At 47.9% G+C, this 15,642-nt stretch overlaps 1 pseudogene; it reads left to right on the top strand.

Annotated features, from left to right (window-relative positions):
• Positions 1-5,371: 5,371 nt before the first annotated feature.
• Positions 5,372-13,847, top strand: LOC149334782 (uncharacterized; annotated as a pseudogene).
• Positions 13,848-15,642: the final 1,795 nt, after the last annotated feature.

The following is a 15,642-nucleotide window of genomic DNA, read 5'->3' as shown; positions in this document are numbered from 1 at the left end:
ATGTTGCTAATGTCAGCTTGCAAACGGCGACAGTCTTCCAAGGTCTGCTTTATGGAATAATTTTATAAGATGAATGCTATTCTTGATAACCAATGTTATGTAGACTGCCTATTCCTGTATTTCGCAAGGACACTTGAAAAGATATGTGGAAAGCTGCGATTGCTTAAGCTTCGTCAAATTAACCTTGACGGCCAAGTGCTAACGCGGATCAAATGTTTTCGTGTTAACGGTGACCGATCTGTGGCAACGAATACTTGCAGCTCAACCTTACCGGTTTCACCTTCTCTCCCTCAGAGGTCTGTTTTGCGCCTTCGGCTATTTTTATATATAATAATGATTTGATGAACTTTGTGTCTTCACATATACACTTATTCGCCGTCGACTGTGTAGTGTTCAGAAAAAAGAAAAAATGGTTCTGATGCCGATGCTTGTCAATCAGACCTAGACAGACCTTTTAACTGGTGGGTCTACCAACTTAAGGGTCTAATTAGTGATAAATGCTAAGTAACTTGAGTATGTCGCAGATCTAACACCATGCCTAACTACAATCTCGATAGATCACCATTAGATACAATAACATCCTATAAATGCTTGGCTGTCAACATAATTTAACATGGACTACACATAACTACGTTAATAATAGCGGCAATCATACTTTAGGATATATGTGACCTTCCCGCTCTCCACCTCATCTTTATAGGTCTCTATAAAACACGTTAGAAAAGTAGAAATTAACGCACGCAGTTTCGCTGAGTGACTCAAATCCTGTCTATTAATCCGATAATCTAAAAAATCTAAAAATGGTTCAAAATAATGCAGTGCGTTTCATTCTAAGTGCAATCGCAATGCCTGCATGGCTTTATTGATGTCGGATATAAATCTACCTAATCTACTGCCTCGCTGAACAGCCTCCTGTCTGTCTCTTTCAGAAAAATTTTCATCATCATATTGTAACGAGGACAGGACCGGCACAGAGCACAGTTTCAGTGAAGTTCAGCGCACAGCAGAGAACTCATAAGACGGCTGTCCGAACCACACACACACTTCGTCTTTGTCCACCCATACACGCACACTTCGTCTTCATCGTCGGCGCGCTCCCATGAGCACGTGCCATTACTATCACAATCACAATATACTATCACAAGAGCTCATCTCGTCATCAAGTTATGTATCGTGTCGCTATGATTACCATCAGAAAGTAGCTCTTCAGGCATGCTACATTACTTCATCTTTTATGCAGTTTTTTCCAGAGAGATCCCGTGACGTTAACCACCTTCGTGCACCGACGGTAAGCCTTGGCAACATCAGGTACTCTCGTTCCATTCTAATTAGTGAAAGTGAGCTCGCTAGAATTGTGTAGCTCTTCACATTATATCTCGTTATTCTTTGTATTGTCCAACTCCTCTCTATAATTCATCGGCGCTGAGGGTGTATGCGAATAAATATTGATGGTTGATAATTATGGCGCAGTGACAGCTTTGGCCATATTTATAATCTATGGGAACTATAGGGTCTAAGGGAGTTCTCGAATCAAGAATGCTCTCGCCTTGTTCATGCCTACATAATCGCCATTACCAATAACCACTTGTTCGTGCTAATACTATGTAATTAGAAATTTTTATGATCTAACTAGCATGCTTTTCGAAATGCTTCACTCCGCTGTGTCTCACTTTGTTCTTAGAAAGGTATTCTTTATTTTTTAACTACCCCATCTTTAAGAATTTTTAAAGCCGAATTTGAAACTCGTTTGAATTTGAAATAAGGCTACCTGAAATCTTCGGTACCTCGTCAGAAATTTTTGTTTTCAACAGTGTTCATGGAACTGCTTCACAAAACTTTCACATTGAAGATTAGAATACCTTCAATGGTGTCAAACAATTCGGTTCCGACCAGGCAATGCGAAACCGCCTGTTATTTTGTACTTGCTGTGTTCATGTGAGTATCACTACCTCGAAAATAACTTTAGCCCTTCCGTTTATTTTCCATCGCTCATCAGTAGCTTTGTATTGTTTTGTTTTTTGTTCTCGATATTCCTCACGACCACTGTTAACAGGTCAGCGTTAAAGGGCCCGTTCTGAGTGTGCCCGGATGTCACCCGCATTGGCGTCAAAGAAAGCAAATGTCCCACCTTCGACCTGGGTCACGTGACCTTGTGACGTTCATACACTGCCCACCGTTTCAAGTCGAAACCTGCCGACCACAAGATAGAAGACTTCATCTGAAGCCGCAAAACAAAATACTGTAAAATAGAGCAAATAAAGGTTTTCCATCCCACCATTGTGAGCGAAGTGGCAAATCTTGGAGGGAGACAGTTAATTTAATGATTGGTCATGATAGGTCGCTCGGGAGGCCCCAGAGGTGGCTGTGTTGGAAAGAGCTACTTGCCGGAGCAGTGGCGCATCGCTTAACCGCTGCAACAGTGCGCCAGGAATGCTACTCTGACTCCCAGAGGTCTATGAATGCAGAGTAGCAAATAACCAGTTCCACGTATATGGACATGTTGGCAGAACTTGATTGACTTGGAATAAGTAAATAAATGGGAGAGATCTCTCATGTTTTCCTATTTTAAACTGCCCGTGTCTCATAAGCGATACGCAGAAGGGATCCCAGACAGGCCGCTGAAGTGACTCACAAACTGTATCCCGTCGTTCACCGGACTCATGTTCCCGCTCGATTTTTTCTTATTTTAAGATACGTTACCGATGGCCCATCGTATATTTAATGACACATTGTTCGCCGTCAGAAAGTTGGAATCTTGTCTTGTTATTAAAATATCACAATGCTCCATTACCCAAAACTTGTTTTAACTGAAATTCCGCACGACATTGCTGAAACTCTGTCAATGCTGCATTTCGCAAAGATAGTAATGCAATTCTCTGTTTGTGCGCCTGTCGATTCTATTCAGTTTTACCTTTCTACGACTTATTGCGCCCCTTTAATGTATCCCTCTATCCTCTGTAATGCACTAGGATCCCCAGGACAAATAAATGTAAGTCTAGGAAAGGGAGATTAGTTTTCAATAAATTCGTTTACGAAAGCGGATCTAGTGCATTTGGCAGCTACCTTCCAGTTTCGAATAGCTGTGGCTACGAACGTTCGTAAACAGGAAAGTGCGGGTGTTTCAGCGATGCGCGCCAAAAATTTCCAAAAGGGACGCTTTGCGCCACCAAAGTTTTGCGCGCTGGGTTGTTTCACATCCCATGGAGTCTCGTAGCGCCATGGGTGGGAAACATTAGGAACTGATAAATAATGTTCATTTCAAAGGCGGTCCATAGAGATGTATTAACTGTAAATTAATATTACAGTTAGACGACTGGATTCAATAAATATCTGCAGCTATGAATAATGGCGAAGTCAGTTTTTCAAGTTTCCTTAGTTGGAGTAATCTGAGCATCGTGGAACGATGACTTATAGCCATCACTGCGCCATTGTGGGCAACACGCAGAAACTGTCAGCACACGCCTCCTCGAAGGGGCACCTCCGACGACATCTTTTCCTCGCGTTCTCTGGAGGATACAGCAGCGAGGAGCGGCGTTCACAGAATATAATTGCAATCGTTTTGCATAAAACAGCCCCAGTAGATGCTGCCAAATCCACGATTCTATGAAGCACCTGCATCAACAACACCATGCTCTTTGCTTCAGAAGTTATCTTTATGCGGATCTTCCGTTTCAACGCCGGTTTGTACTTTCACATCACACTTCAAACGCATGCAAAGCTAGCATAATATAGCAGTCACTTATGAGCGCACCATCTGCCTCTTCTCCGTGGATTTAATTTCAAGAGAATTCACTCTGTGATAATCTCAAGAGACCCGGATCTTACCATTGCTTTTATCGTTTCTGTCGTCTCAGCGGCGTAGTACTCGTCATCTGTACACATGAAGCGGGTCGTCGTTACCGGCGCTATCTCTTTGCAGTTCTGAAACGATAATAACCAAATGGTATTAGAATTTTCATATTATGCGCAATCATCAACTCAAGGACGTAAATGGGAGTGACTGCTATTTTCTAGCAATCAGTGACTTATGGCGCCTCCTCAGGTACAACTTATTGAATGCATGAAGAGCACTATGCAAACAGGGCGTCCATCTCAGTAAAGAGGTCCGACTGAATAAAGAGCCCAATGCTCTTGCCGGAATGATCATTCATTGTGGGGACATTTTAAGTGTCACCTGAAGAGCGCCACATTTCCTCCCTCATATAAAATATTACAATTCCCATGAGTGCAAAATGCGCGGTACACGTAGGTTGTAATCGGAAGCAAGCTTGACCATACCAGCATTGCGCTTTACTGTATGCTTCTGGATTTCCAGCTAGCGTCTTCCCATCTGTGGTCAGCGCACGTTACGCTTACGCTGTAGTCCGTTACAACTTGATAATGCGGCAGAAGTTTTCTTACCAATGCCTCTCGGATTGTTATGCATCCCGCTGCCAGTCGTGGCAACCACATCAGCAGTCGTCAGTGCGAAGTAGGGGATTCTTTTCATGGCAACCGTGTGCGTTCCGCAGTGTCGTCGCATCGACTTCCGGTGTTGCGTGTTCGCTACTTGTATTTTGTACTGTTTGTCATGAATACAGTGGAATATATTCGTGAGGAAATTGTGGTAGACGCTACCTCACCGAGTGCTGCCTTCTCTGCCCTGGGACATGCTGGTAAAAGGTCAGCGAGCACCAACTCCATCGCATTGCGTCAGCTAGTCCCGCCGACTACCCACGCCTCGGTCCCAACAACGAAGCGGTTTCGAAGCTCCTTTCGTGCCGTGCATGATTAATGTTAGGCAGAACGTAAGCAGCAAAGCTTTGTGTTCGCAGTCGCGTTGTAATATGTAAAGGTTCTACGCGCCGGAAAGTGAGAAAAGTTTTGCGCCTAATCCACGATACACCCTGATCACCTCCCTGCAGGAATGCATTCATGCTCATTCATTCATTATCACGTGCGTCCTCAACGACCAACACAAGAAAGGTTGTGAGAAAAGAAGCTGTTATGTACTTCTTTCCTTGCGTCACATGTGAGAACTCAGCACTAACGTACAAAGTATTCATGTCTGTAGAGCAAACACGACAGCGCCTTTTTAATCTCTTTAGCGCCCGTGTTCGTCTTTCTTTCGGTGTCCTGTTTGCGCCAGCCCAACGTGTCACTATTTTAAAGCAATAACGTTGCTTGTACGACATGTGTTCAAAGAAAGGCATATTTTCGGCGCCTGCGCTAGCTTTCTTTTTAATTTCATTCAGTTTACAACTGTGGTACGCGTTCTGGGCCAGGTCGGTCTGGCGGACGCAGGTATCGAAGCTCCTGGCTTGCCACACATATATTTAAAGACATTTTATACATGCATCAAGTCTACCATACACACAAAAACTGTCACACTATGAAGGGCAAGGACTGCCTTGCGTGAGTGAGCAGCTTCTGGCATTACTACGAAGAACCCTTCTTTGTCCGATAATACTAAAATATCTCCTAAAAAACCATCTGTTGGGCACAAGTTTTTAGACTTAAAAGTTTTAGAAGTTCTTGTTGTGCGCAAGTTTTGTTGGGCACAAGATTTTCAACGCGCCGGCGCATTCCATAGCACAGCTGTGTCGGTATTCCTCAGCTACCCGAGTCGTGGTGCTCTTAACCAGGGCCAACTTGACGGGCGGTAACACTTACGGCTCCAAGAAAAACTGGGCACAACTTCAGCAGGTCGCTATGCTACTGTGGAGCCTGGGAATCTTTTATCCCCAGTATGTCCTGGCCACCGTTCACGTCTGTCTTTCTCTTGTGTAGGCGTGTGAGCACTGACAACCGTAGGAGCTCTATGGTTTTGTCCGCTGTAGATGTCCACTCCTTGAAACGACTTGCCTGATAACCGCTCTCTCCGTAGGCGCCACAACCAATGCGTATGCAGTCCTAGAGGAAGCGAGCTTGTCGCCAACGCTAGGTACGAATCATGTGGCACATCTTTCTGAAATGACCTGGTAACGCAAAGAATTTGAATGTTGGTGGGACACGTGGCGGCCCAAATTATGACGAGATGCCATGCGTGCAGAAGGCATATGTGGTCGGGTTAAGCAGAAAGGTGTTAGACCAAAAAAAAAAAACAACGGATTTTATAGAAATCTGTCGTCCGTCTTCTTCTTGGACAAGCGTGGAAGCACTCACAACCATAGGTATTCGGTGGTTTTGTCTGCTGTGGAGTCCACTCTTTGAATCGAGTTGCCTGGCAATGCCGTCTCCGTCTGTGCCACAAAAAATGTGCACGCAGTCCTTTAAGAAGCCAGCTTGTCGGCGCACACTCTGCGGTACATCCTTCTCCAATAGCCTACTGACGGAAGCAAGGGCCTGCGCGAAGAACTTGAATGTTCGTGGGGAAGCGGCAATTCCTTACGTGCACCGCATGAAGCACAATCTAAGGAACGTTGGGCGAAGGTTTGACATCCACGTCCTGTGCACAACACCATTAAAAGTGCAACGTCTATGCACTATGAATAAACATAGAGCAGAACGTAGGCGCAAGGATAACCTCTTTGTGGGCTCAGTGCATCACAGGTCACCATTCGCGCATTGTGTGTGACGTCTTCTATAAGGCGCATCTTTCATTAAAAGAAATGTACATCGAAGAAGTGTACATCGGCCAAACTGGGTGGTGGCTAAACGTTCGGATCATAATAACTTGTCATCGAACATCATTCGTTCAGGCACTGCTGGATATTCTGCAGAATGTAAAGGGGAAAATAAGAAGTTGTGTAAAGCCCTGTTCAGAAAACTAAGGTTCTTTACCGGCATCACGGCCTGCGGACGAGAAATTATGGAAGCGTTTCTTTTATTGAAAAATACAAAGATGTCTGTGTTGTTAGCAGCTCAGCACATGACAGCGGGCCAAAATTATAAATCCCCTGGCAAAGCGTGACCCTAGGTTGGCCCCGACTTTCCCTGAAGAATGTAATATTCTTTGTGCCCCTATTTGACATCCATCCAATGACGGCGCTCGTTGCCTGTCGCTTTTCCAGCATTGGCTGGGCCGTGAGACAATCCTGGCTATCACGGGCCAGGTAAGCCAGAATTCTTCCAATCTTTGCCATCGCTGGCTATGCCATCCTATAATTATGCCAACCAATGGCCGTGTTAGAATTTTTACACTGTTTGACGAAAAAGGCAACGTCATTCTAGAAAGCTGCCTATATTGTCCAAAACTTGAAATCACTCATCCAGTACAAATGTATGCTGGTAAACGCTGGTAAACCATGTGCCATCTGCTGAAATGGCATGCCAATGTTCAACATTGCTACAACAGCGGAAGAAAATTATTTTATGTTAATTTCTCACGCTCATAAAAACGCACTTGAGCTCATCATAATAGGTGCGAGACCGCCATAGGTCAGTCTCATCTGAGTTTTAGTCTAATTTGCATGTATGTTTCCAACGTAGATATTTTACGTTGATCCTTGAGATCAAAACATGTTCCTGGTGCGCATTATAGCATACGAGCAGTATTAGAGCAGTACCAGTATGCTACTACTCCACTACTACTATTGAAGTTCTATCATAGAGCCCGTGCTAAGCGGACTTTTAAGTGGCATTTCATTCAAATCGTATTTGACACTTCGAACGGCATTCAAACCCAACGGAGTTCTATGGTGCGTCGCAACAATTTCTAAACGCATTCGTTGGCTATATTGCAATGACGCAACTGCCATGGAGTTTAGTTTTCGCCCGTTCGCTGAGTTACAACGACGCGAACTGGTCTGTCGCATAAAACCGACATCGACACCATCCGCACCAACGACCGCAGATGTATAGAATAATATTGTTAATATTGGGGAACTAGAAGCGGCAGTAACTAATGACTAAAATTTCTTATAAAGATCTCGTAAATTTAGGAATTAACGAATGCGCGCTAGCCCTTCGCACTGGAAATGATTCTTGAGATTACATACGGCTTAGCCAAGACGCTAACCAATAAATTATTTTCTTTGCTGCAGAAGTGCGCAAACAGAGTTCACGTTGTTGTCTGTCCGGTTTCTGAGCATATTAACAAGCCTATTTGGGATTAAAGCGTTTGTGCACGCTCTGCTCGCGCGAGCATCTGGAAACCAGTCAAAGGACGCTTCCTTGCGAAGTAAATAAAATAAGGTTCATTTCATTCAATTTTTAATTAAAAAAGCACTTCTTTCTTTCACTCTACAGCATTCACTACCACACTGCGCAGCGGGCGTCTGCGTAGCGGAGATCCTGGATGAAACGCTATAGCTTAGTGCAAGTGTATCCGCTGAACCAACTTTGTGCACAGTTTTAGCAACGTCCAGAATCGAAGCAATGGCTTCGTAGTTTAGGATTATACGTTGCGCAGATGGAAATTATTAGGCCGGCTTCATAAACGCAAGTATAGCCACGCGCTAAGAGATTCCTACGCTTCTGTACACCGTGTTCTGTGATCACACCTTTAACCATGTTCTCCGACTTGCTATTGTCTTCCTTTACCGCCAAACATAAAGCTACAAATTCTTGATTTTGTGTATTTTGCTGTGCTGTTGCCTAATTTTCATTGAGCGCTCTAGCTCTTGCTCACGGCTTTATTTCCTCCCATCGTTGCCAATCACCATTCAACACGTTTTTGTTCGTTTTTCTTTCTGTGCGTGAAACTTTCATGCCAAGAAAAAATTTAAGCACCCTTCGAAGAACAGCGAATGAGTCTACTGACAACTGGTATTAGACGCATGTTAACCTCGCAAATTTGCACGTGTACCGTATGACGAAACTGAAAGTGCGTGCATTCTGCTTGCATAATACATTTTTGTTTGTTGTTTTATATTTTTGTTATTTGATGCTAAAACTGTAAGCCATATTGAGCACACAGAGGTCATATCACACGGCCCCACACATTACGGGTATATCTGAAGTCGTTTTAGCGAAATCAATTTGGAAGCTCCACGTTTTTGGCTTCAAAGGTTTCGGATGCCGAACATGATGCTTCTCCTCCGGCTTCGTAACCGCCCATGACTCATTCTCTTAAATTTCAAAGCCCTTTCACATGTTTCAGCCCACGTCCCCCCTTTCTTTGAAATCAAATATCTCCCTTCTCTTTCTCCCGGCCGCACCCTTTTCCAGGCATCACGCTAACCACCTCGCGGACCAGTATTTTTTCTGCGTGATTATACTCACTTTCTCGAAGCTGTTTTCCCTCGCGCGCGCTTCGCACTCATGCATCCTCCCATGATCTTCCTTTTTAGACATTTCATCTTTTAACTTATTCATGCGACCGAAAAAGCTGTGGAAGCCTTGAAACAGAGCGACCCTTGATCATGACACAGCCTTGATTCGACGCGTTTTACCTCGGCTGGCCCGGTGGTGCTCGTCCACACAACCAGCGCGATGGGAAAGCTTGCGCGCTTGAGCTGGCACCGTTCGCAGGTTTTACAAGCGAAACTAATATGTTATTAGAACTACGACTCGGAAAAGTACCCTGACCTGCAAGATATTAGTTGTAAGTATTACAATTCGTTTATCTTGAGATATATTCGGTAATGAATGTGGTTTGGGCAGTAAAAGCTGCTTTAACTACATGCGGCTTTATTTTTTCTGGCAGGAAAAGAAAACGAGACAAAGCACGAGGACGACTTCTCTGTACCTACTCTCATTGAGAAACGTCTGGCTTGACGTCGTGCGCAGTGCAAATCTGCCCGAATGGCAAGGACTTTGTTTTTCGTCTTTTTCCTGAATGCAAGAACTTTATTTTTCGTCTGCGTGAGATAAATTCACCAAACATTGACTACTTTGGCTAACACCGCATTGGCATTCATGTAACCTGGCATCTGATGCATTCGGTAATACGTTTGTCATATACCGTTTATGTACGACAGGAATGAAAACCGCTTATTGCTCCACAGCAGACCAGTCGGTAAGGATACGAGTAAGTTCAGGAGAAGATTTAATGGCGAATACTTTTATAATCTGCAGTTCGCTGAAGGCGTTGCATTGCTCACTTAGGAGTAGTGTACTGCACGGGCTCGGGCCAACCCGAAAGCCCGGGCCCGGCCCGGCCCGCGGGCCGGGCCGGGCCGGGACATGATTTATTACGCCGGGCCAGCTGGGCCGGGCCCGGGCCTGAAGTTGCGGGCCCGGGCCGGGCTCGGGCTTAAAGCTGCGGGCCCGAGCCGGGCTTGGGTTCGTACAGAAACGGCTGGTGTCCGACTTTTCGTTCACTATTGCAGAGTGAAGTAGACAACTGCGGCATTGAAGCAGCGACACGGACGAGCTACGAGTTATAGTACGCGCAGAGAGAAAAACTAAGCTTTATTCGCTGACCTATTTATTTTCTTATTTCCACGCCGCGGTGTGTAAGAGTAAAATGCAACCGGGCTTAATTGGCCATTGATCGTTCGTCATCCGAAAACATACCTATACACTACTAGAAATGCATTCCTTAAGAACATATTAGTTTAGGACGCTTGTAGTCTTCAAGCACATACCGTGAAATACTCAAGCCTTTTAGCTTTTCGTTTCTGCTTAAAGGCGATCAGTTCGGCTATGAGTTCAACGTGTAAGATCGCGTTCACTAAAAAAATGTCATCCTACTGCTTGCAAGGCAGCTTTAATATTTATACTTCGCCGGCGGCAGAATATAACTGATTAAAATCACGGGGAACGCAAAGTAGACTACTACGCGTGTATGCAGCCCTTTTATTTAGCTCTCGGAACTTCCGAATTAATCTTTGCCCACCTACATGAGATCACTCTCCAAAAGACGGGCCTGGCAAGCACTACTCTTCACCACTTCCTTCTCGGTTAAAAAGAAGCAAGTTTCTGGAAGCAAAACTGCTGTTTCAGAACCTTTGTCGGCCAGTTCCTTATCGGTGTAGTAGCAGTCTACTTGCTGAGAGTGAGCATGCAATATACCTCAAGCTTACTGTGAAACGGGCCGGGCCGGGCCCGGGCTGGGCTTCACTCCGGGATTCACGGGCCGGGCCGGGCTCGCTAGAGCGATAATATAGCGGGCCCGGGCCGGGCCCGGGCTTGAAGCCGCGGGCCTGGGCCGGGCTCGGGCTCCAGGTCTCGGGCCCGGGCCGGGCTCGGGCCTCAGATTGAGGCCCGTGCAGTGCTCTACTTAGGAGATTATGAGTGCGAAGTGCGTGCAAGGCCGCGCTTCATTAATGCCTCGTTAGCTTTATCATTACTCAGTTCTCTAAACGCCTTCGGTCTACGCGGAGAGTTCATAGAACTCACTGCCCGCCGTTCCCCGCAAACATGTACAAAGGTGCGGCTGTCATTGTCGACTTAGCACCATCGCTAGGGCGGCCGAGGCCTGCATGCATTGTTGACCGCGGGCACCCGCCGGGGCACCAACAAAGCAAGCCAGCGGATACGCGTACCACTTTCGCGGAAACATGCGAAGCAGCGAATAGTTTTGCCAGGGGCCCTTTTGTTTGGAGGCTGTGATGGTGGCGCTGCTGCAGTGGCCGGCGTAAAGCCCAGGCCGGCGCGACGAAGATGACGACGGTGTGGAGTGCGCGTGGTGTGTAGGGGGACGTGGGGTGTTCGAACGCCGCGGTTGTGGCTGGGTCGGCCGCGGGCGACCCGTGTGTGCGTGTGTGGTGTGCGGCAGTGATGTGACGGCTTCGGGCCGCCATCTCGCCAGTGCCAGCCTTGGAGAGCTGCAGCGAGGCGGCGACTTCGATTCGCCGCCTTCGTGACCACCGCCTCGATTAGGCAACCACCGTTCAGTGTCGCCGGGCAGACCAGCGCTCCGGACCAGCGACTCTGCCGTGTCCTTGGACCCACTTCAAACCGTGAGTGGCACGGGACATTTGTGGCCGCGCAGGAATTGGACCATTAACTGGAACGCCGTCGTGTTCCGTACGAGCCCCGCCTGCCTGTGTGTACACTCCTCGCGGTTTGAGTGCTGATGCGCAGCCACATATAAAGGTGTCATAGCTAACGGGCCCATTGGAGTCTTCTCAGACGGGCGCGGCGAACCACCACATTTTGGCGAGCCTGTTCCCAGGATAGGTGCTTACGTGCAGCTGGCGCACCTGTCAGGGAGGACATCATGGATCTCGAGAAGTTGTTGTTGGCAGGGAAGGAAATGGCCATGAGCGGGGCTGCGTTAAAGGAGTGGGTTGACGGAGAACGTGTCCGGGAGAGGGACGAACGTGCCCGAGAGCGTGAGGACCGCAGGACCGCGCTAAACAGGCGGAGCTACGCGCTCAAGAGACTGAGCGACTGGCCAAAGAGTCGGAGCTGCGCGCTAAAGAACATGAGAGGGAGCTCGCAAGAATTCAAGGCGAACAGCGTCTGCTGGAGTTGCGATTGCAATTCCTTGCCCGTAGCCAGGAAGCGCCGCCTACTTCAGGTTCGGACGCTCCCGACAGTGTGGCGCGTGGTGTATGGTGAACTGCGTCCAGCCCGCATAAGTTAATTTCACCGTTCAACGAGGCGCGAGATGATTTGGACGCGTACTTACAATGGTCCGAGTGTGTCCCGTCGCGCCATGAGTGGCCGCGTGATAAATGGGCCCTTTCGCTCAGCCTGTCTTACGGGGCGGGGGAGACTAACTGTGCTCGGTCGGCTTGACCCTGTTGCTGCGCTGGACTACAGTCAGCTGAAGCAAGTGCTTTTACAGTGTTTTCGCTACGCCGCGGAAGGATATCGCGAAAAATTCCGCAAAGCTAAGCCGGAAGATAATGAGTCAGGCCTTCAGTATGCAGCGCGGCTGTCGGACTATTTTGATCACTGGCAAGAAATGGGCAAGACAGAAAAGAAGTACGGGAGTTGGATGGATGTTGTTATTGCCGAGCAATTCATGAGTGGGTGCAGCCCATCTTTGCGTGTTTTTCTTAAGGAGCGAAACTGCGTGACACTTAATGCGCTTTCACAAGCTTCATATCGGTTCATGGAAGCTCAGAGTTTGGCCAATTTAGGCAAAGATAACATTCCTAAGGAGCCGACCGCTGCTCCTGTGGGGAAAGCAGAGTCGTCCCGGAAGGAGGAAGGCAGACCATCGCTGCTTCCTCTGCGGAAAGACAAGACACCGTGCCTCTGAGTGTTGGCCTCGGACGCGAAGTGTGTCGGCTGGAACTTGCTGGAAATTGCAAAAGTCTGGCCATCGCGCAGACTCGTGTCCCAAGAAAGGAGGGGCACAAGGTCAAGCTTCCTGCATATTTGTTGCAGATAATGGAAGAGCTACGTCAGAAGATACAACCGGATATGTGGTTCTTCAGTATGGTGAACGCATCTCCAATGTCAATGCGACTCTAACCCGTCGGGTTAAGGGGCAGGCTAGTGTGATGCCAGTCGCCAAAGGACTGATAGCAAATCAGCCCGTTAGTGTGCTTCGGGACACTGGCTGCAACACAGTTGTTGTCCGACAATCCTTGGTTCCGGAAGCGAGGTTTACTAACGGGCAGGCTAGCGGGGGTTAATTCGGGCAGGCTAGTGTGATGCCAGTCGCCAAAGGACTGATAGCAAATCAGCCCGTTAGTGTGCTTCGGGACACTGGCTGCAACACAGTTGTTGTCCGACAATCCTTGGTTCCGGACGCGAGGTTTACTGGATCGAAAAGTCCCGTATTCCTGCTCGACCGCACCATTCATTACCTGCCGGAAGCTACTGTCTTCCTGGACACACCCTTCTTCACCGGCACGGTTCGAGCAAAATGCATGGCTGACCCTTTATACGATGCGGTTCTTGGGAATATCGAGGGTGTGCTGTCTCCCTTCGAGCGAAGACAGCCTGAGCTTCTCGGCCCTCCAAGCAAATCTCGGACTGCAGAGCCCAAAGCTTCTGAGTGGGGCAGCAACGTCGTCGCCACCGACTGTGGAGGCGATCTCTCATCATGTGCCCATCGAGACAACTCGACGCCATCATGACGTGTTGATTCACCGGAAGCGTGGACCAGTGAGCGAGGACTTTCCGTGTTTGGTCCTGAACCTGCACATTTGACAAATGATGTGGCAGGTTTGTCTTGCACCTACGAGACAGACCCGATGATAGCGGTTGCACAGGCGAAACATCCAGCGTCTCATTTGCCAGTTGTAACGACGTCCGCTGCAACCATAAGCCGCAGTCTGCTGCAAGAGTACCAGCGCAGCGGCGGATCGTTACGCCCTAGCTTCGAAGCCGTCGGCACCACAGTTGTAAATAGAGCGCAAGAGACGCAATATTTCCTTACCGACGTAATCTTATTTCGTAAGCACAAGATGCCGTGCCGGAAAGAACTCAAACAGCCCGTTGTTCTGCGACAGCTGCGAGAAACCGTGCTTAAGCTTGCACACGAAGGCATTTTGGTCGGTCGCCAAGGTGTGATCAAAACGACGGACCGCATACTGGCCCAGTTTTATTGGCCTGAGGTCCAGTCGGAGGTGAGACGGTTCGTCAAGTCGTGCGACATTTGTCAAAGAACGGTGCCTGGGCACCTTGTGGGCCGAGCCCCCTTGGGAACTACCCCTATCACTGAAACCCCGTTCACACGAGTTGCTGTTGACGTTGTTGGGCCACTGTCGCCCACATCCGAGAAAGGGAACCGGTATATCTTGACCATGGTGGACTTCGCTACAAGATATCCGGATGCTATCGCTTTGCGCTCTATTGAAGCGAAACAGGTGGCCGAAGGACTGCTAGAGATGTTTTCTAGAGTTGGGATACCTCGCGAAATAGTCAGCGATCGTGGCTCCTACTTCATGTCTGCTGTAATGAAGGAATTCAGACGCCTCCTTTCGGTAACACAGCTGCCGACCACCCCCTACCACCCAATGGCGAATGGGTTAGTTGAACGCTTCAACGGCACGCTGAAACGCATGATAAGCCGCATGTGCCTAGAGTGACCTAAGTGTTGGGACCGGTACTTGGGACCCTTGCTGTTTACTTACAGGAAGCTACCGCAGAGCAGCACCGGCTTCGCGCCCTTTTAACTGTTATGCGGAAGACACGTGCGAGCGCCGGTGAGTGGGCTCAGAGATTTGTGGACTAACATCCATTTGGATGAAGAAACCAAATCCACCTGTCAATACATGATGGAGCTTCGAGAACGCTTAGAGAACACCTGTGTTCTCGCCACAGAGGTGTTGAAGAGGGCCAAACAGCTGCAGAAAGCATATTATGACAAACGCGCTAAGAAGCGACAGCTTTCCAAGGGTGACAAAGTTCTGGTACTGTTGCCCACCCACTCTAACAAACTGATCATGGCGTGGAAAGGACCATTTGAGGTATTGGAGAGGCGCAGTGACGTAGACTATGTTATTGATCTGGGTCACAGAGTCACACTGCTTCACATTAACATGTTGAAAAAATATGAAGAACGAACGACTTCTGTGCCGAATATAGCAGGAGCTGCCAGTGCTACTCAGGAGGATGGCCAAGGCGTCACAGGCCTACGACTTCCATGTAGGGTACATAAGAGGTTCTGCAAACGTAGGAGCGAATTATATGAGCCGCGCGGATTATTGTGAGGATTAGAGCAGTCCTGACTTAGTTATTGCCTCTGTCCGCCAGGCAATGAGTGTACCCGGGCCTCTTTACGGGCACTGTTTTTTCTATTACTTCGTGTGCTGTTGCCCGCTGCTGCCACGTTGTCTACTGTTATTGTGTGCAAGTTGTCCGCGCTAACTTCGTATCTTCTCTGTGTGACTTTTTTTTGCGTGACCATACTTGTGTACTGCTTGTGCC

This window comes from Amblyomma mixtum, chromosome 7 (assembly GCF_055824585.1).
Source record: "Amblyomma mixtum isolate Tamu chromosome 7, ASM5582458v1, whole genome shotgun sequence".
In the NCBI taxonomy this organism is placed as follows: domain Eukaryota; kingdom Metazoa; phylum Arthropoda; class Arachnida; order Ixodida; family Ixodidae; genus Amblyomma; species Amblyomma mixtum.
This window is presented reverse-complemented; position numbering and strand designations above follow the sequence as displayed.